This window comes from Aphelocoma coerulescens, chromosome 4A, assembly GCF_041296385.1.
Source record: "Aphelocoma coerulescens isolate FSJ_1873_10779 chromosome 4A, UR_Acoe_1.0, whole genome shotgun sequence".
NCBI lineage: Eukaryota > Metazoa > Chordata > Aves > Passeriformes > Corvidae > Aphelocoma > Aphelocoma coerulescens.
In genome coordinates this window covers 9,590,173-9,609,226 of record NC_091018.1, presented here as the reverse complement: position 1 = coordinate 9,609,226, position 19,054 = coordinate 9,590,173, and positions in this window count along the sequence as shown.

The following is a 19,054-nucleotide window of genomic DNA, read 5'->3' as shown; positions in this document are numbered from 1 at the left end:
TCTGGCTCTGCCAACAATGGGAGGGAAGCAGTCAGGAGTGGAGGCAAAGGAGCAGCCTCCTCCAGAATTTTCTGTGCCTCACATGACCCCCGGAAAAACAAGAGGGCTACTTACTTAGTGCAGGAGGGAAATGCTCTCTTCAGTACGAAGGCAGCATGCTTGACCTTCCCTTCTGTGTGTCCCCAGCATGCAGAACACCACTGACCCTCATGAGAATGGGGAGGAACACATCACTGCTGAATTTTGGGGAGAACATGGCACATTGTCACTGTTGGTCTGGGGCAACCGGGAGTCTTTCACCATCTTCAGCTCTGCAGTGGGGTCCTCCATCCAAGCTTGTGACTTGGCAGGAAGGAGTTGGTGGTTATGGGAGGAAGCAGCAAAAATGCTCGCTGCTGTGCTGATTTGATTTTAAACTTTCACCCGAAGAATGCTGAGTCAAAGCTGCCTGGCTCCTCACATGGGCCAAAACCACGCTGTGGGGTTAGATGGCAAGGTGTTGTTCTCAGCTGGCTTCTGCTTCATTTCCTCCTCAGCCTCTCAACCAGCTTCATGACATGCCAGTGAGTACAATTTCCCATTTCCTTCCTCAGCTAATCCTGAAAGGGACAATAAATAACAAGAGGAGTCTTTTATAAGCAGATATGAACTGCTCACATCTGCAACATGTTATTAAACTTAGACGGCAATTTGTTGTCAGAATATCTATTGGTATGAGCAGCACTTGCGCAGGACTATGCTACAGAATGTCTCACTTCTTCAAGGTTTCCTCTGTAGCAGTGACCTTCTGTTCTTCCTCTTGGAGGTGATTCTCTTGAGCTGGACCTGATCGGGTAATGGACAGAAAAAAACCCTAAACAAACTCATTTTATGTGAAAAGATCAAACCAAAGGTTGAGATTCTTAACCGAGAGAGGGAGATTTAAGAATCTTTTAAATACACCTTTTTATAACAGCTGGCTCTGACATGACCAATAAATATCCTCTTTCCACAGCTGAAAAGGCAGCACAAAGGCGCGGTGGCTCAATCCCCAGCGCTTCCGGGAAGCCGGAGTCCCATCCTGCAGCGAGCCCCAGCCCCAGTCCCTGGTGCTCTGCACGGGCTAAACCCTGAAACCGCGCTGAAGGACGCTGAAGAGGGAAGCAGAGGCCCTGCTGGCGAGGGGAGGCGGGGCCGGGAGAGCAGCCGGGACCGCGTGGCTGCGGCCACGTCCCCAGAGGGTGGCGCTGGGGTCCCGCCGTGTGCAGCCGGCAGCGATGGGCGACGGACGGGCCGGTGTCACCGGCAGCACCTTGGCTCCGGGCCGGTGACACCGAGCAGCGAGGGGCTCCACGGGATGTGCGCTGCCCCGTGGTGTCCGCAGAGCCCTTAAGTGATACGCAGCGGCTGCGGGGGACTCTGCAGAGCCTGGCTCCCCTCGACTGAGCCGCACAGTGAAAGCCCAGTATCAAATCCCGCTGGAGGCTTTGGGGCCACTACTTCCCCTGAGTCAACACGGGTTTGATATTCCAAGGGGAAAGGCACCATGTCTTGCCACTGTATCCAATAACTAAAGCCATCCTTATGTGAAAATTAATCATGCCCCTTCCCTGGAAGCGTTCAAGGCCAGTTTGGATGGGCCTTTGAGCAACCTGGGAGGTGCCCATGGCAGGCAGATTGGAACTCGATGGTCCTTGAGGTCCCTTCCAACTCAAAGCATTCTGTGATTCTACACCTCCATTCAGGGATTGGCAAAGGAAGCAATTTAAAGTCATTTATTTGCCTCCGCATGAGAGCTGAGCTTAAGTATGCTCACTCCCTTGGGACCTTTCTACTCGCTCGTCTTTGCAGCAGCTCTCAGGGGTTTTTTTTATCTTCTCTGCAAGAAATAAGACTCTGGTGGCTTTTCCCAGCTCCTTTCCAACAGTTTGGTTCTTGGGTACTAGTTGAAATACTGAATACAGAACATCTGCAATAAAGCAAGCTGAGATCTGCCCTGTGTCTGGTTGACTTGGCTCTTTCCTAACTGAAAAAATGCAGAAAGCCCCCAGGCTCTCCTGCACAGATATTTCACAAAGGTTGAGAGGCAAAATCAATTTAAAATGGATTAACTCTTATGAGTGTGTCTTTGTTTTCTTGAATATATATCACAGGGCAAATTAAATAGATTAAGTCCTGAGAGTTTAGCTCTGTATCCTGAATATCATGGACTTAAGGAAATCATGTTTTATAATATCTCTGGGAAAGACAGTGATTCATTGCACAAAGCAGAGGTCTAGTGCAGGCCACTGTCTATTGGAAAGAGCTTCTGTGCTGCTTAGGTTGCTGTCTGGTGCTTATCTCCCCTCACCATGTCTTAAAGCAGAGCAAACAACAGTTCACTGCCCACTTCCTCAGGCAGCAGGGAAAGGGCATTCTGGTATAACAGAAAAGCACTATTGCTTCTGGGGGAATGACTTGGACAAACATACTCCTGTGGGGAAATAGGTGCAGTTTGGTGCAATGGAAACAGATCCCCCCTTCCTTGGCGCTGTTGCAGAGCAGCCCCTGGGTAGCAGGGGCAGGAGGGTGTCTGGTGCTGGGTGCTGTGCTGAGGATGGCACCCATAGCTCGTCTCCCCCTCCTGCCACTGGAGTTTGGGGGTTTCCACAGTGCCACAGCACATGACACTGCTGCAGGGGACTGAGCATGTGTGAATGCAAGGGTCACTCTGCAGGCAGGGGGATGTCTGCTGCTAGACCCCTGCAGTCCTGCTGCCTCCAGAGCCAAAGCAGTATAAGGCCCCCAAGCATTTGCCACACAGGCTGCTGGAGTTTTGTCTGAATACCTGATTTTGAAGGCAGTTTGCAAAGCCATGGAGACCTGTCCCTCCCTGGCACAGTGCTTGCAGGGCGATGCTGGCACCAGGAGATTGGGCGCAGCTGCAGCCCATGGAGCAATGTTCCAACTGTGCCATTTGGCAGATAAGCCTGCCTGTGCTGGCCTGGATCTGCAGCTGCTGCAGGCAGGGACCCCGTTTCACACTCGCAACTCCCTCTGGCCATTGGGGCTGATACCTCCAATAGGGTCCTGCTCACTCTGCTTGCAAACACAAGACAGGATCTTCCTGTCTTCCAGATTTAAACTCCTCATTTGTTTTTACAACAGCCAAATGAGCAGTGGATTCTACCAAGGTCATAAAGAAAGATGTGCCCATTTTGTTTTGAGTATATATCCCAGACAGAAAAGCTCCATGCATGCAGCACAAAGAAATATGTCAAGGAACAGAAGAAAACAGTTTAAGAGATAATATCTGTGTATAAAAAGCCCAATGAGTAACTGCTAGTATAAATGTTGAAATAAAGGAGCCAGATCCTTACTGGAGGAGCCACAGCTGGGTGTGCAGGGTGCAGCTCCCTAGGACATCAGCACCCAGAAAAACTCTCACAGGGCTCAGAAACACCATCTGGCTGGACACTGAGCACCTGTAGTTTGCAGTGCTATCCAGCAGTAAGTGTGATACACCCTGCCAGCTTGCAGGAAAAGCAAATATTGACATTTTGGAGAAACTTGTAAATAGCATCTTGGATAAAACTTTATTTAAGCAGACAGGGCCTTTATGCTCACAAGCAACGTGGAATCCAGTAAAGACCAAATGTCAGACCATAGCCTTTAAAGAACTAGACAAATGCCCACAGAAAAGGACACATTACAATAAGTAAATCTGAAATCAGCAGCAGCCCTCAGAGCACTTGGAGGAAATAGAAGCTCATCCAGTATCGACATCGTCCCCCACCCCATGGTGCAAGGTGCAAGACATGCAGCAGAAGCCAATTTAGATGCTCATGCTACTATTGGCAACCTTGAACCAAAGGTAGAAGACTCCTCCTCCTTCTCCAGTCCGTGGCCATGCTGTCACAGTGTTGCCTCACAGCACTGTGAGGCAGCTGCACCTGGGGCATTTCCCGTTGAGCTGCTCCAAGGCAGAAAAGCAGTGTTCCTTCAGGAGCAGACCCATGTGGCTCACATGCCAGCACCCCACTGCTGAACACAGCAACATATCCCCCGGCACTGGCTAAGAAAGGCAGGCACTCACCTACCCAAGGGGGCTCTGAGCTGGAAGGAGCCTCTCCTTGTGAAACAGGCATCGAAGTGCATACTGTAAATAAAAGACAGCAAGGTAGAGCATGGCATCAAGGCTCTTGGCATTCTTTGTGCCAGGGTGGTGCAGTCCTGGCTGGATGCACTGGCAGGGCAGGGAAGTGCACTCCATGCTTTGCCAGCCATTCACTTGTGCCTCTAGCTAGCACTAAAAAGAGTTCACTTTCATCAGCCTCAAGTTCATCACCAAAAGAGAGCAAACAGATTTAATTCGTTTCAACATAGCTTTGTCTAGTCTTCAAGGGGAAGATATGAGGCTGGCCTTTGCATTTATTATTTGTCCAAGATGGAAACCTTTGGGGTGCAGTCGCAGGGCCAGGTGGGGACTTCTGATGGCAACTGTGACAATCTGTCCTTTTTTCTGCTAATGAGGGTCAGGCCAGATCCAGTCCTGTCTGTGTCAGCAGTTCCGCTGAATCAAGGGGTTACACCAGTGTTCAAATTACTTCCCATTCATTAAAAACTGAATAAAGGAAGCTCAGTGAGGCTGAAAGCAAAACCCTGCACAGTACAGGGAACTGTCCACATTACAGGTAGAAGTGATTGTTCACCTCCATATAGGTGATGGCCAAGTCAGAGACTTTCACAGGGGGTGGCTGTCCCAGAGCCGTGGTCTCAGCAGAAAGCATAGGTCAGTCAGTGTTTTAAAGCATTTAACTTGGGTGCCAGGAAAAGCAGCCTGTCATGAAACAGTGTTTGTACTCTTGTTGGATACATCTGGCCCTCAGCAGATTAAAATTCAAGCTCTAGTGTCATCTCAGGCACTTACATTTGATTTACTCCTTGGCCAGGAATGATTTATGCATTTCTGCCTATTGCAGTTCATTAGATCTAAATAACAACCATCTTGCTTCAACCGGAGGCTTCGTCCAATTTCTTATGCTGATGTAGTCTGACACAAAGTCAGTCAGGAATGTGAAACTACGGCAATATTTGCTTTGAGCCCACTAATGTGAAGTGCTCTGGCATGGAACTGTGCCTGGCTGCTCAGCCCAGGGCTCTCCAGTGCAGCAGTGCTGTGCTGGGCACAGGCACCCCTGGTACAGCACCATGGCCCTAATCAAGGGGAACATCAGGGCTGGCTCAGGGACTGGCTGGTGCTCCGATGCAGATAATACCACCATCCTGGCTTCAAGGAGGCTATTGTGGGAAAATGCTAATGGGACTTTTGCTGCTTATTTGCTGTGGGCCAATACTAGCAACAAGAAACCACAAATTATACCTGGCTGTAGAAAGACAAAGGCAGCTCTGCAGTGTGACTTCAGGAATCATGGAACATGACCCACAGATTTTCTGTAATGTAACAGCATACAAAGGCACCCATACCCTCTTCTAAATGTCCTTCCAAATATCCTGGTGAGCTGACACCCATCCATCCCCAATGCCACCATATTCTGGGCCTCACTGTCCATCAGCAAAGCTCAAGCCCCAGTTTGTAGGTTCAGCCTGAACAGCCTCGTGGGAGCTGAGAGCTGACTCAGGGCATGAAGCCTGGGCAGCTCTTTGCCCAGCAAAGCTCAGCAGTGATGGGGACAGGCCATTTGGCATGTGTTGTGCCTTTGTTAAATGTAGAATTAAAGAGAAAGAAAGAGTAAAGTGGGAAATGGCAAAACTTTTTAGCACTGCTCTGGGACAGGAAATGGTGACTTCCCAGGGCTTGCTCAAAATGAAGTTGCACCATCTTCTCCCATATGTGTAGATTTGTTTCATACTCTTGCAATTGCACCTTTTAAGAGCAAGTAAAATCTCAACATGATTGAAAAAAAAAAACCAACCTTATCCTGTCCAGTAGCTTGGAAGCTGCTGCTCTGGAAGGGAATGACTTGTCATTATCTACAGAGCAACAGCTGGCCCTGGGTATTACAGAAGCTCTGGTGATGCTCAGGGTGAATTAATCTGCCCTTCTGGGTGGGAGGTGGGGTGTATATGTGTGTGTGTGCATCCCAAAGTGTACCAGGAGTGGGTCAGCCCTGGTGGCTGGAGCTTTCCTCCCCGTTTGGCTCCTTGTACATCCCTGTGCCACTCCCTGCAAAGTTGTCAGGTACCACCAGCCCTGGCATCCTTTTTTCCCCACCCACAGCGAGGAGCAGACCTGACCTTAGACCACAGCTATCTCAGGGGACTGTGGTGTCCACCCCACGGGGCTTGGGGCATGAAAAACCCCAAACACCCAGCATCCAGGAGCAGCAGATGGAATTGCTGCAGGGAGCATACTGGTGCCTGAGCCCTCCCATTCCCAGGGATAGCCCTGGCGCTGATAAAAGACATTCTGCATCACATCCCACACATTCTGCAGTTTACATAGTGATTAGCTTCTATGCTAATTCCCAGGGGGAGGTAGCTGAATTATAATTGGATATGTGACGTAGCAAGGGCGTACCTTAACTCCTCAGAAGCCTTTTCTGAAGCAGATGGGTGTCTTGATTACGTTGTCTGCATTTCTAGCCAAATGTTTGTTGAACAAGGCGTATTTGTTATCTAGGTCCAATGCACCCCCTCCTGCTGCTGGTGCTGAGGCAGCAGCTCTGAGCGCTGGGAGAAGCCAGGGAAGTGCAGGTGGGTCCAGGAGTGACTGGCCAGCCCCAGGCGTGCTGCTTGTGGGAACAGGGAATGCACTGGGAAACACACAGTCACTGCTCTGCCCCCTCATCCTGGTCACAAGCATTGGGGTTTGAAATATGGACAGCTGTTTGGTTTTTTTTTTAAATGTGTTTTTTAAAAAATCCTACACAATACTGTGGGAGTTTTAATTCATGTTTTTCTGAAAAATTTATCAGGAAATGTAATTTTATTTCTTTTAAACCAAGTACCATTTCAGTCAACCTTTGCGTGTATTCTGAAGGGAGAAATGTAGGAAAAAGAGGAAGGGGAAGATTAGAGGTTCAGTCTCCCAGCAGCTGCAGAGCTGTTTGGCCAGTGATGTTGGGGGGGGGGGGGCACAACTGGCAAGCAGGCACAAAGCAAGGGCGGGCTGGGAACATCCCCCTATATCTCCTGGCCTGAACTGTGTTCCTTCAGGCCCAGAGGGACCTGGAAGACCACCCCAGACAGCTCATCCCTATCCAGAGGAGGCACCTCTCAAAACAAAACCCATTGAAGGCGGTGGCGGCTGTGCTCGAAGCGCAGCTCTGTCTCTCAGAGCTTCTGGGGCAGCATCTCCCTGCAATCAGGGAGAGATTAACGTGGGATGGAGCACTGTGGTGCTGCGGTGTGGAACAGCAGAAGCCCTTTCAAAGTGCTGGGTTACATCATAAAAGCTTTAATCACTGATGAAAACAGGGAGGGATAAAAATAGCACAGTGTGTGTCTGTAACACACTGTGGCACATCTCGTTACAAGTCACTTTTAGGACAGACTTTTTTTTTTTAAGGAGTGGGACCTCTAATGTTGTTTGTGAATCCTCTGCAGACAGGCTAATAGCAAGGGAAAAAATTAGAAAATCATCTGAATACAAGTGGGGACAAGGAACTCTATACATGCTAGGAGTACGTGTATTCATGTTGGCAGTGGAGATTTAAAGGAATAGCATCCACATCTGATTTCCACAGAATTACTAAGTACTTATTTTTGTCAGCCAATTCTCCTTAGGGAATCGTTAAGGAAAAAAACATCCAAGGGGCAGCAGAGCAGTATCTCAACCAACTCCTGAAAAGACAAGCTGTGATTTCAAAGTTAGAGGAAACATTTCAAAAGGCACAGTAAGTACCTGCCAAGTGCTCAGATGTGTCTGGATTTCCACCAGTCTCTTCTCCCTTTGCTCCCTTGGGGATCCCTCTGCAGCAAGGGGGTTCACACCGACCAGGAGGCTGGGATATATCCAACCCATAGTGGCCACAGAGAGAGAGACCTGCAATAAAGGCAGAGCTGGGTGTGACCTGACCGGTGCTGGCTCTGATTTCCCCAGCATTCAGAGGGTCTTAAATGGTTTGTTATCACTGGGCTCTCAGAGGTGTCAGCAGTTCTAGTGCCGAAAGTGGGACGGATGTCCCCAAAAACATGGACTCCTTTTGCTTTGAATTAAGCTCAAATAAACAGAATAAAGACGATCTGGCTGAGGGATTGCAGAGGAGCAATCCAGCAGAGAAAACAAAAGTGAGGTGGTAACGTTAGTGACAGCTTTTGAGCAGAAAGGCCCCGAAGGTTTGTCTTTGTCCTAATTGTACGCTATTGGTTTCATACCCTTCCTTTTATCCTGAGGAGTGTTATTACAAGATATGAATAGCTGTGTCTGCAAACACAGCTATAGCTTTGTCTCTTCTGCAGCAGAGACAATAGTTATGGAGCATTAAACAAGCAAAAACCAAACCACTTGAAATAATAAGTAAAACTGATGAGTTTCATTCATGCTTGTAAACACAATTACATACTGTGATGGTACCTGTACCTTCAAATGAATCTCAGTGTAAAGCTGATGGGGTTGAGAAGGGATCCCTCTTCCCTGAAGTTTCCTTGAGCCTTGTGCAGATGCCCAAAGCAGCAGAGCCCAACCCATGCAATGCTCCATTTTAATCAAAATAGGGCAAATGCTTTGAACAGAGATGTGAAAATATGAGAGCAACTTGAAGCACTTCAAATTAATACAACCCCCCAGTATGGATGGAGCTCAGCGCTGCTGGATGGCTGCAGGGCAGGAGCATGTTAGTGCCTGTGGCTTAGCCATGCCTGAGATGAACAGGACAGAAGGAGCAGAGATCAAAGGATATTCCAGGTCAGAATCTCAAGGCTGACATACTACACCCTGTTTCTGACTGCATTTTCCTCCATAGTCTTCTCCCTGTTTGTGTTGGCCACATCTGTCCTACTTGTTGGACTGTGCACTTTTAACTCCATTTTCTTTTAAAGATTCCTGCAAGGAATGCAAGGAATTCCTATTTGAGAGCATAGCCTGAAAAGCTGAAGCTGTAGCATAGAAACGAAAAGCTTTTGTAGAAATAATTTTTTAAATGTCCTTTTACAGGCCAAGGCTGTAGAAGCAGCAGCAGCAAGAATTAGCAATGTCCCTGGTGGAGGCCTCAGCATAGTCTGTAAAGTTTCTTGATGATGTACCAGCAACTGGAAAAATGGTTCCTGTTCCAACAGTGAAGCAAGACATACTGAGCAAGTTTTGCTCTTTAATATAATGTTTCTTTTTATACTGTTATGACCTTCTTTAAATTAGGAAGCTCTCTGAAAAAACAGGAAAACCAGAAAAGCGGCTAGAAAATGTTTAGCAGTGGCACTGCTGGACCTGTGGTGTTTTGAGAATGGAAGTGGGACAAGTTTCATGAAGACACAGCTTCTTCTGTGACATCGATAGAGCTGGAGGAACCAACACACTTTGCACAGACAACCCGCACTTCAAGTCTAAAATATCAGATAAACTCTTCAAATGCAAATGGAGAAGGAGTGTGCTGGGCTAAGTGATGGTGATGGGCAGTGGAACTGTCTGGAAAAGGAGAGTTCAGTCCCCACAGAGGATGTGACAGGGCAGCTGTGTTGCACTGCAGTGTTGCACCCACACTCGCAACTTCACATAGACAAGTAATACAAACAAAGGCTGGTCAGAGGGCCACATCCCTGCTCTGCAGATGGTTTCAAAGCTTTGGGAAAAAACCTCAACCTTTTCCGTAGGGAAATGTGATTGTTCCTCCTATGCCATGAGCAGAGCTGCCAGAGCCCTTCCCTCCTCCTCCTCACCTGCTGTCACACGCAGCTGGGGGTGCAGGAGAAGGGCCCTCTCCTCCTGCTGCAGCTTGAGGGGACAGGGATGGAGCAGGGACAGATGTGGAGACTGCAAATACACCTTGTGGGAAGCAGCTTCTGCAAAACCCAAATATTCCCTGTTGCTCCTGGTGAGCAGCAGGTTCATATCAGCTGGTAGGTATGATGGTGACCTCTCAAATACTACAGGAATCTTCTGGCAACGGGATACTCTCCTTTCTGAAAACCAAAAGCTAGAGACCATTTTTAACATTTTGATTTCAGAGGTCAGTATATTCAAATATTTATTGGATCTCCACTCTTGCAAGGGTGTGTCTGTTCATTTATAGCTGCTTCATGTTTCTGACTGTGCTTTTTTTGCATTCTTATGTTGTTCCAGATAAAACAGCAGCTTTTACAAGCCTCCTCTGCACATTTTCCATGTTTGTGTTGCACAGAGTAACTGAGAACAACAGCACTCGTGGTGGGAGCTAAATCACTCCTGGACCAGTGGATGTAGTTGCTGTAGCAGAAGTTTATATTAAATTGCTGCTTGGGAGAGACCAGGTCGTCCACTGACTCCCACAGTCACCAGAACCTCTCATGTATCAGCAAGATGTCAGGGAGGCACCACAAGGCATCCTGTCTGCTCTTGTCTCTGGGGTGCTGTGTGCCCAAAAACCCCAAAGGCAAAGGGATGGGTGAATCAATTACCTTTTTATTTCTGCCACCTATTTGGCAGCACCAGGATGGAGTGACATTGCAAAACCCAGGCTTTCTTGTAGATTCAGGTTACACTGCCACAATCCCATGTTAGACTCAGGGCCTACCTGGAAAGCGTTGTCCTTATGGTAATCCTCATTAAAATATAGGAAACACATGTGGTCCAGCATTGCCAGCATCAGGCAGTGGTTTGAACATGTATCACTGGGACAAGATCCACTTCTCTGTGACTTGCCTGGGAAGTTGTACCAGGCGGCTGGCAGGGTCTCCCAGAACCAGGGGTGAAGACAGAGACAGTGGGAGAGTTGATCAGTTATTTCAGAGGTGTGGTGGAACATCAACTCTGGAGTGAAACACTGAAATTTCATTTTAATATCTTTCCACTTAGCTGCAGGCTACAATTCAATTAAAATTTAGATGCACTGTATTGAAGTGCAATTCCTCACTACACCTCAGGAGCTGCATAGTAAAAAGCAGGCAGCATCCATCATACCTGCTGCATTCCTGGGCATCAGCAGCACCACGGGCAACTAGGAAAGATGCAGTGAGGCAGAAGCAGTAGTTTTTTTGTTCAGACATCCATAATGTGGTAGGTACAGTAAAAGGTGCTGCTGTCAGAAATGTGCATTTTTAATGCTAAGTCTTCTGATGAAAAAAATAGTCACTGGAAGTACCTCAATGTCTTTTTTGCTCCTGAAAAGCCCATGGTATTTGGGAACTGCCTCTGGGGTACCACACACAAAAAGTTCATGCAGGAGACTAAAAAAAGGGTTAAGCAGCTCTGAAATGGTGCCTTGAGACAGAGAAGCTCTGAGGAGAATGTATATGTATAGGAGAAAGTTTCACGAAGGATGTCTGGACTTCAGGCAGCTCTCTTGAAAGCTGTTTATTGCATAGGTGAAGTTACAGCATTTCAGGGAGTGGGTATCCAGAGCCAGCCCTACAGCTGCCAGCTCCAGCTGTAGGCATACCTGAAGCCACTTTCTGTTCAAGTTACTAAGCATTACATACTTTTCTTTGCAGAGTATCTTAATACATAACAACCAATAAGCACCATACACAATACCTTTACATTTGCCTATAGCCTATCATAGCTACTACCATCGCCATATTATAGTCATTATTAACCAATCACAAGAGTAAGTAAGTTACAATTTAAGCTTACAGTGGAAAATTCTCAGACCTTTCTTCTTCTTCCTACATCAGCATTTCTTGTTTGCCTGCCATCTTCCTCTTTTTGGTAAAGACATGTTTTCTATTTACTTGTTTTTCTTAAGACTTATTTACTTGGTGAAAAACATGTCTTTGCTTGTAGTCACATACCTTTGTCCTATTCATAAAAATCTCCTTCCAACTCATCTCCAACCTTTGCCTTCTCAGTTATTTAGTGATCAGTGTTTCAGCAAAACATCTTTTACTCTGTATCAAAACTTGCTTTCATTTCTATCTCATCCCCAGTTTCTACATTCCCAGATCTTTCTGCCAAACTTACATATCTGTGAAACTTTCTTACTAAACTTTCCTCTCCAACAGGATGGACATGATTTTTCTCATTTAATGAAAGTCCTCATTTCAGTTTTTAATAAACTGACTCTTTGCCAGGAGGAGTCACAGAGAAAGCACAACCCCCCACGGAGACACATAGGCTGCCCAGGAAATGAAGTTGAATATAAAAATATTAAATGTATGCTAAAAATAATTTTAAAATATGCTCCAAATTCCTCCCTGAATTAAAAAGAAAAGCAAAACCAGCCCCAACCGCCAAAGTTATTGGGCATCCCTGCATGGCCCAGCGTGGCTCTGAACATCCCAGAAGGATGGCAACTGCACTGCAATGGCTGTTTCTCCCTGGGTTCACATCTGCCCCTGCAAGGAAAATCAACTGTTGCTGGTGTGCCCAGGACATGTGAGTGGAAAGAAACAGCAAGAGCCCCTGTGCCAGATAGTGGCAAGTGTGACAAGGCAGGAAGGGAGGCAGAGTGCTAAATGGGTCTGATACAATACACCCAGGCACGACAGAGTGTTCAGCATCCTCAGGAAGGCACCCAGGACATCAAGTGATCCTGCTCAGCTGTGGAATGGCAAACGACCATTAACTGCATCCTTAATCATGGACTAGACAGGACAGCCTGCAAGGCATAGCCCATGGACTGTCTGCATTGCAACCTCTGCTTCTGAAGAGAAATGAACCAGTTTTCTGCTCTCTGCCTGACCGCTTGGATTAGAGCTTCCCTAAGGATCTCTCCCTGGCACTGAAGGGATTGCTAGAGAGCAGATATCTGGGGCATTTGAAAGAAAATGGAGTATCTGCCTCATAAAGCTCCACAAATTCCTAGCTGTGCAGGCTCCAGTCATCACATAAAAAACACTGTCACAGAGCCGAGACAACAAAACCCTGGAGGAAAGACATTCAGGGCTTGCTCCTGTGCCTCTGGTTTTACTGGCACAAAGAGGAGTACTCACTGTGCTTCCTTGTCAGACATTCACAACTATTTCCAGGAGCCTTTCAAGGATATTTTGAAAACCCTTTCTGTATTGTTTCATGGAAATAAGTTTCAATGATGTGTTGAGCCAAATGAAGCACAGTTTCACTGACACAGACACCCCATATTATTGTATTGCTTTCGATACTGCATTTCTCTCTTTGGTGTAAGGGTTTGCCTCTATACCCTATGGACAGATGCTCTGTGGAATCTCCAACCCATTCTTCAAGGGCAATGTTTATAGCCATCAGAGCCTGCAGCTGGGGCCAGCAGTAAATAAGGAGTTTCGAAAGCAATTGGCCAGGTTCACCTCCAGTATTTATCCTGCTGCCAAACACCTATAATTTCCCTGCCAATACTGATGACCGGTTATTTATAACCCCTACCTCACGCTAATTCATTTGGTCTCCTTGAAGGGAGGATTACACACTGCTGAGAACTTCTGCCGAAACATAGAGAATCAAGTTTTAATATTAAAATAGTATGTCCCCACTGCCCCTGCAACAACCAGCAGGGTTTTATCAGTGTTGGGGCACAGCCAGGAGAGCTGATGGTGATCCAGGTTTCTGTCAGTATTGATACTCTTTGCTGTGCCCTCTCTTTCTCATACACAAAATTTAGGCTGACCTATTGAGGGATACAGAACATGTATATGCAGATTAATGAAACTTCTACATGGCATTATGCTGTAAAGAAGATGGACTAGAACTAGTGATACCATAATGCTACACTCTGATTGTTGTTGTTTGTGGTCAAATATCCCTCTTTAAATGAAGCCCACCTTGGAAAGCTCCTGAAGAGAGTAAATCTCTGTGGTCAGCATGGGCATTCCTGGGCAGACCTTGCATAGTCTATTCAGGAGCTAGGCTGTGAACCTTTCAAGGAGCTCAGCCTGTTTCTTTTCTAATATGTGTTGTGTTGCATTTTGTTTGTGAATTTTACCTTCCTTATGGTATTTACTCAGAATCAGTTGCCTCTGCTGTAACAGATCTTGGTGTTACCTATTCAGGATGCAGTAGCTGAAATGCTCCCCTGCAGATGAAGTATTGGACTGAACATCTTTGTTTTCTCTCTGCAGTCAATATCCTTGTGCTGCACAGAAAAATGAAGGCACAGACTTAACTACAGTCATGGCTCAAAACTTGGGATTTATACCTGTGCAGCTCCTGCAGTAAAATACCCTGTAATGAGATAGCTGTTGTCAGTGGGTTCTGCTGATGCTGTGCACACTGCAGCATCTCAGCGGTGCAAGCACATTTCACACCAATTTGTTTATCTCTGTGGAAATAAACCATTCACTGTTGTTGCTGGAGTGCTGGTTGGCTTTACTAGGGGTGCCTAAATCTGCCGCAGGGCAGATTCCCTTGCCTTCAGGAATATTGTGATGAGGCACTACATTTTATCCTGTGGCAATGTGAAACTTTTTTTTGAAGCATTGTTTTGGGAAATGGCCACTGGGTAGTCCTGTGTTGTTGTCCTGTCCATATTTTGGCATGGCTCAGAAGGTTTACTAAGATGCTTTACTGGTGGGTTGTTGTAGTGGTTTGGTCTAAAATACTCATTACTGTTTATCTTCTGTGAGATAAGAATTAGGAGAAATGCAAAGCAGGCACCAACTTGAATGAATATAAAGAAGTTTATTAACAGACCTAAAAGAAGAAAAGAAAAAAAAAATTATACCACCTTTAGAACTCTCCTCCTCCCCCCACCTTCCTCCCTTCTCCCACTGACAATGTAAAGACAACCCTTAAGATGTTCAGTCTGTGTACCACTTCCATAATAACCTTGTTCAGTCCATTTAGAAAGAGAAGTCTCTTTTTGCTTGTGCTATGAAAACAGTATCACACCGAGACAGCCACCCACTTCCAAATATTGTTCAGTCCATTCAGGAAGAGGAGTCTCTCTGCTCGCAATGTGAGTCCCTTCCCCCGACTTGCAGCTTTTCCCGCAACTGCTTTCGAGGGTCCACTCTTGAAAGTTTTCTGGGGTACAATTTTAAGGTTGAGCTGTTCAGAAACAAAAAAAACAGAGGCCCTTCTCCTTCCCTGGGAGCAAAGGGTCATCTTCATCTTTAAGACTATCTCTGGAAGCATCTCTAGGAATTGAGGTTTTTCTCCTTTCCTCTTTGGAGCAAAAGTCCTCATCTGGTTCATCTCTCTCTGTCCAAACTTCTCATGAAATTACAGCTGCGGCAGCATCTGCCTATTGCTTACGAGTTGAACACTCCACCCCCCAGATCTTCATGAAATTACAACAGGATACTCTGATATATCATAGCTTCACAGCAGACTTTCAGCTTTAAGCATCTCCTCTCTCTCTTCCCTCAGGTTTTCAGCTCTTCACAGCACTAAAAGGGTTAATCTCACCTCGGCCTTGCAGCTGGAATGTGGCTTATCGCTGTTGGTCACCTGACCTCTGCCGGACAGAGGTGCCGCTTTGCTGAATCTCGGCCGCAGTGGAGGGGGGTGGTTCCGAGCCTCTCTGGCTGCCCACGGCAAGGCAGTGGGGGGGGTTCCATGGCTGGAACAGGCCCATGGCTCCAGGCTGGCTGTGGCCCGGCCCGGCCTGGCCCAAGCAGGGCCTGGCCGGGCCTGCTAGCCCCTGCATGGGGCCTGCAGCCACCTGTCCCAGCGCCGGAAACGAGAGAGAGCTTGGGGGGGAGTTTGTCTATTCTTAAGTGTGTATCACAGAGGCGGTCACAACTTTAAGTGGCTTAAAGAATTGTCCATATTCAAACTGGCCAGCTGATAGGTTCTATCAGGTCCCAGAGGAAGCTGTAAGCACCCCTTAGCAAGGACATCCCTTCTGGGACTATGCCTGCTAACCTATGACAGTTGTAGATACAAAAATGCCTCTAGCAAGGATTTTCTTGCTATTTTCTAAGTCCATGAGAGACTTTTCTTTCTCACAGAAGAGGTAGCAGTTATGTAAACAACCAAACCATCTGCAACCTTGAAAAGCTTTGTTTATGGTACAGTAGAAAAATATTTTGACAATGGATATTTTAGGATTTTAGCCAATCACCCCAACGGATGGCTGATCCTTTGTCCAATTAGACTATGAAGAAAAAAGTCTATAAAAGAGTTTGTAAAATAATTAAATAAATCAATCTTGCTGCACAATTCCTGCCTGTGGTGATGCGAGGTTTTTATTGTATTTTCATATGTTTTCTGTACCCCAGTGGTTCATCCCTACCTTCCCCACTCCTACTCCCAGTTGGTTTGTCCCAGACCCAAGCCACTTGCCCGGTGCTCCCTATATGGTTGTTCTCCTCCCCTTGTTCTGGCTCTTTCCCTATCAATCATCCAAACTCCTCCTGTTGTTCCCGAAGGTTCGGTGTCCATCACCTGAGCCCTCCCTAATTACCCTTATATAGCCCCCATCAGTCCCCCGAGATCCTGCCCCCTTGGATACCTCCCCTCTTGGAAATCCCCTAAACCTCAACGCCCCATTGGGGCATGTGACCCCTCTCCCTCCACCCACCAAGACTGCTGGACCAGATGTGAGTCCATCCCTTCAGCGTCCCTCCCTCCTAATCCGCTTATTGGTCCCTGGTTGGTGTACTCCCCTTGTTCACCCCCCCTTTGTAAGGCATGGGAGCGCTGCAGGAGGGGCTTGTCCTCTGCGAGTTCCCTTCAATAAAGTTGGATTAGCCCCCGGGGCAAGCCTTGTCGCTACTTTTTATCTCTCCCCTCGTCGGGGGCTGCTGACTGCTACAGTGTCTGGAGCCGGTGCTCCACAAGGTAGAACTGAGGCTTCAGAGGAGCCGCTTTAAAGCTCTGTGCCTCCGGCTGCTCCCCACTCCTGTCACACACCACTGGAGCTAGCCCGGGCTGTAGACAGCAGCGGTCCATGTGACACTGCCTGCTGGATCTTCTCTCCTCCTCCTCCCTCCGGCTGTGGGACACAGTGATATGCCCTAGGGCAAAGGGCTGCAGTAATATATGGTGACCCCAACGTGATCTGCACTCTCTGACGTGTCTTGCTGCTGCAAGCCAAGCCAAATTTCTCTAGAGGTACGCTGTTCCCCTTCACCCCCAGGACTGGGAGGTCCGATGGGACTGAGAAATGGCGAACAGCGGCTCACAAAACAACGCTGTGGTAATGGTCTGGAAAGGTGTGTTTAGTATAATGCCCACCTCCATTCCTGAAAACTCAGTTTGGGAATTACTAGATTGGGCTACCTTAAAAGGGGTTTCCATGGACAGAGATACTGCCCTGGAGTTTGCCTTATGGCAGAAACTTGGCTATGCTGTCCAGCACGAACTCCCATTTGGGGACCCAGCAGTGTTAGAATTATACCAAACCTGGCATTCATTATTTATTCTGCTGACTGACCTTGACTGTGATAGCAGCGCTGGCTCGCCTATTTCGGTGATGAGTGACAGAGGAATGTCCAAAAGGGACCCTGCTGACCAAGCTCCGCAGGCAGAGCCTGCACCGCCTCACCCTGCACAATCGCAGGACTCCACAGCCTCTAGGGACCCCGTGCCGGCAGAGGCGGGGGTGTCGGGGCAGCGGGAGGGCATGCAGGATGCCTTGCTGCTCGGCTCGGTGGCAGCCACGGCTTATCCAGGGCCGTGAATTAGCGGCTTAGCGAACTGGACCATGGCGGCGCCTAGTCCGTTTGCATATGCACCAACGGAGCAAAAGCCGCCCGGATGTCCCTTCTTAGCCGGCACAGCGCTCGGTGACTGCACCGAGACTGCCTGGGTGTGGTCCACTGCCTCCTTGGCGCTGGACTGTCCTGCACCGCTGCAGAACCGAGCTGTCAACCTTTTAATACAGTATCTGCCTATGCTGACAGAGTTACCAAACATATGCCAGCAGCTGTGAGAACTGCTCAGCTTGCAAAAGCAGCTGCTGCGGATGCCAGAGGCACCCTGCCGCATGGGGTGCGCGGGGCCGGCACCGCCAGCTTGGCCCGCGCCGACTGCGGGAGGCGCAGCTCTAAACCAGGAAGCAGCGCGGCCGGCGGCAAACCTGGAAGTAGCGCTGCTGCGGGAAAACCCGCAAGCGGCCGTGACTCTGCAGAGCCGTGGCTGGGGGCGGCGGCACCGAATGTGGCTGGGGAGCGAGAAACAGCAGCAGTTTCGGCAGCGGCACCAAACGTGGCTGCGGATCAAGGGCCAGCGGCAGTGCCAGGCACGGCTGCAGTGCAGGGGCCAGCAACGGTGCCGAACGCTGCCGCAGAGCAGGAGACGAGCGCGGCGCCAGGCGTGGCTGCAGTCCCAGAGACAGTTGCAGCAGCTGCAGTACCGGTTTGGTTGGGACTGGCTGAGATGGCATCCCGTAAAGAGGCTGCTGTTCAAACTGCAGCGCAGCCAGCTGTAGTCTGTGCTGTCTGTTCTGCCGCTAGCCAACCTATCCAAAGTGCCCCTCTCCATCCACCTCTGTTTTCTCCCAGCATCTCAGAGTTGCCTTTGCCTGATGACTCATTGTCAGGCAGTGAGGCAGATGAGGTTCTGGCCCCAGGTCATAAGGCAGCTGTAGCCGGGCGGCAAAGGAAAAGGCTGCTCTGGTCTTGCCCCTGGACCTTTCAGGACTGCACGGTAACAGTGCGTCTGACCCACTACAATCGCTTCTCAGAGCCAGTTAAAATGCAAGCATTGGAGGAGGGTGACTGGGGGTTATTGGAAACACTTGGAATGCCAAATAGATTTGAGGATTCTGGGAGTCATTGGGAAGTGTTACACTCCATCCACAGGCTGTGCCAGAAGTTCAGGATGGTAGTGACTCCCCGAAAGGGGAGATCCAAGCTTTCCCAGTGTATAAGGCTCTCTCAAATTCAGGTCAGCGTGACAAGCATGAGGTGATTGCTTGGAAGGTTGCCCAGGATCTGCAATCCAAGGTGGCACAACATGGGCTCAGATCTGCTGAGGTTATGCAGATAATAAGGGTGATAAATACAGATTTGCTCTCTCCATTTGATATCAGACACTCAGGTCAAATTCTATTTCAACCTGAACAATTTACAGTTTTTGAGAAAACCTGGAGAAAGCTGGCTGACAAGGCCACATTAGGGAATGTGCAGCTCCCTGCTGCCGATC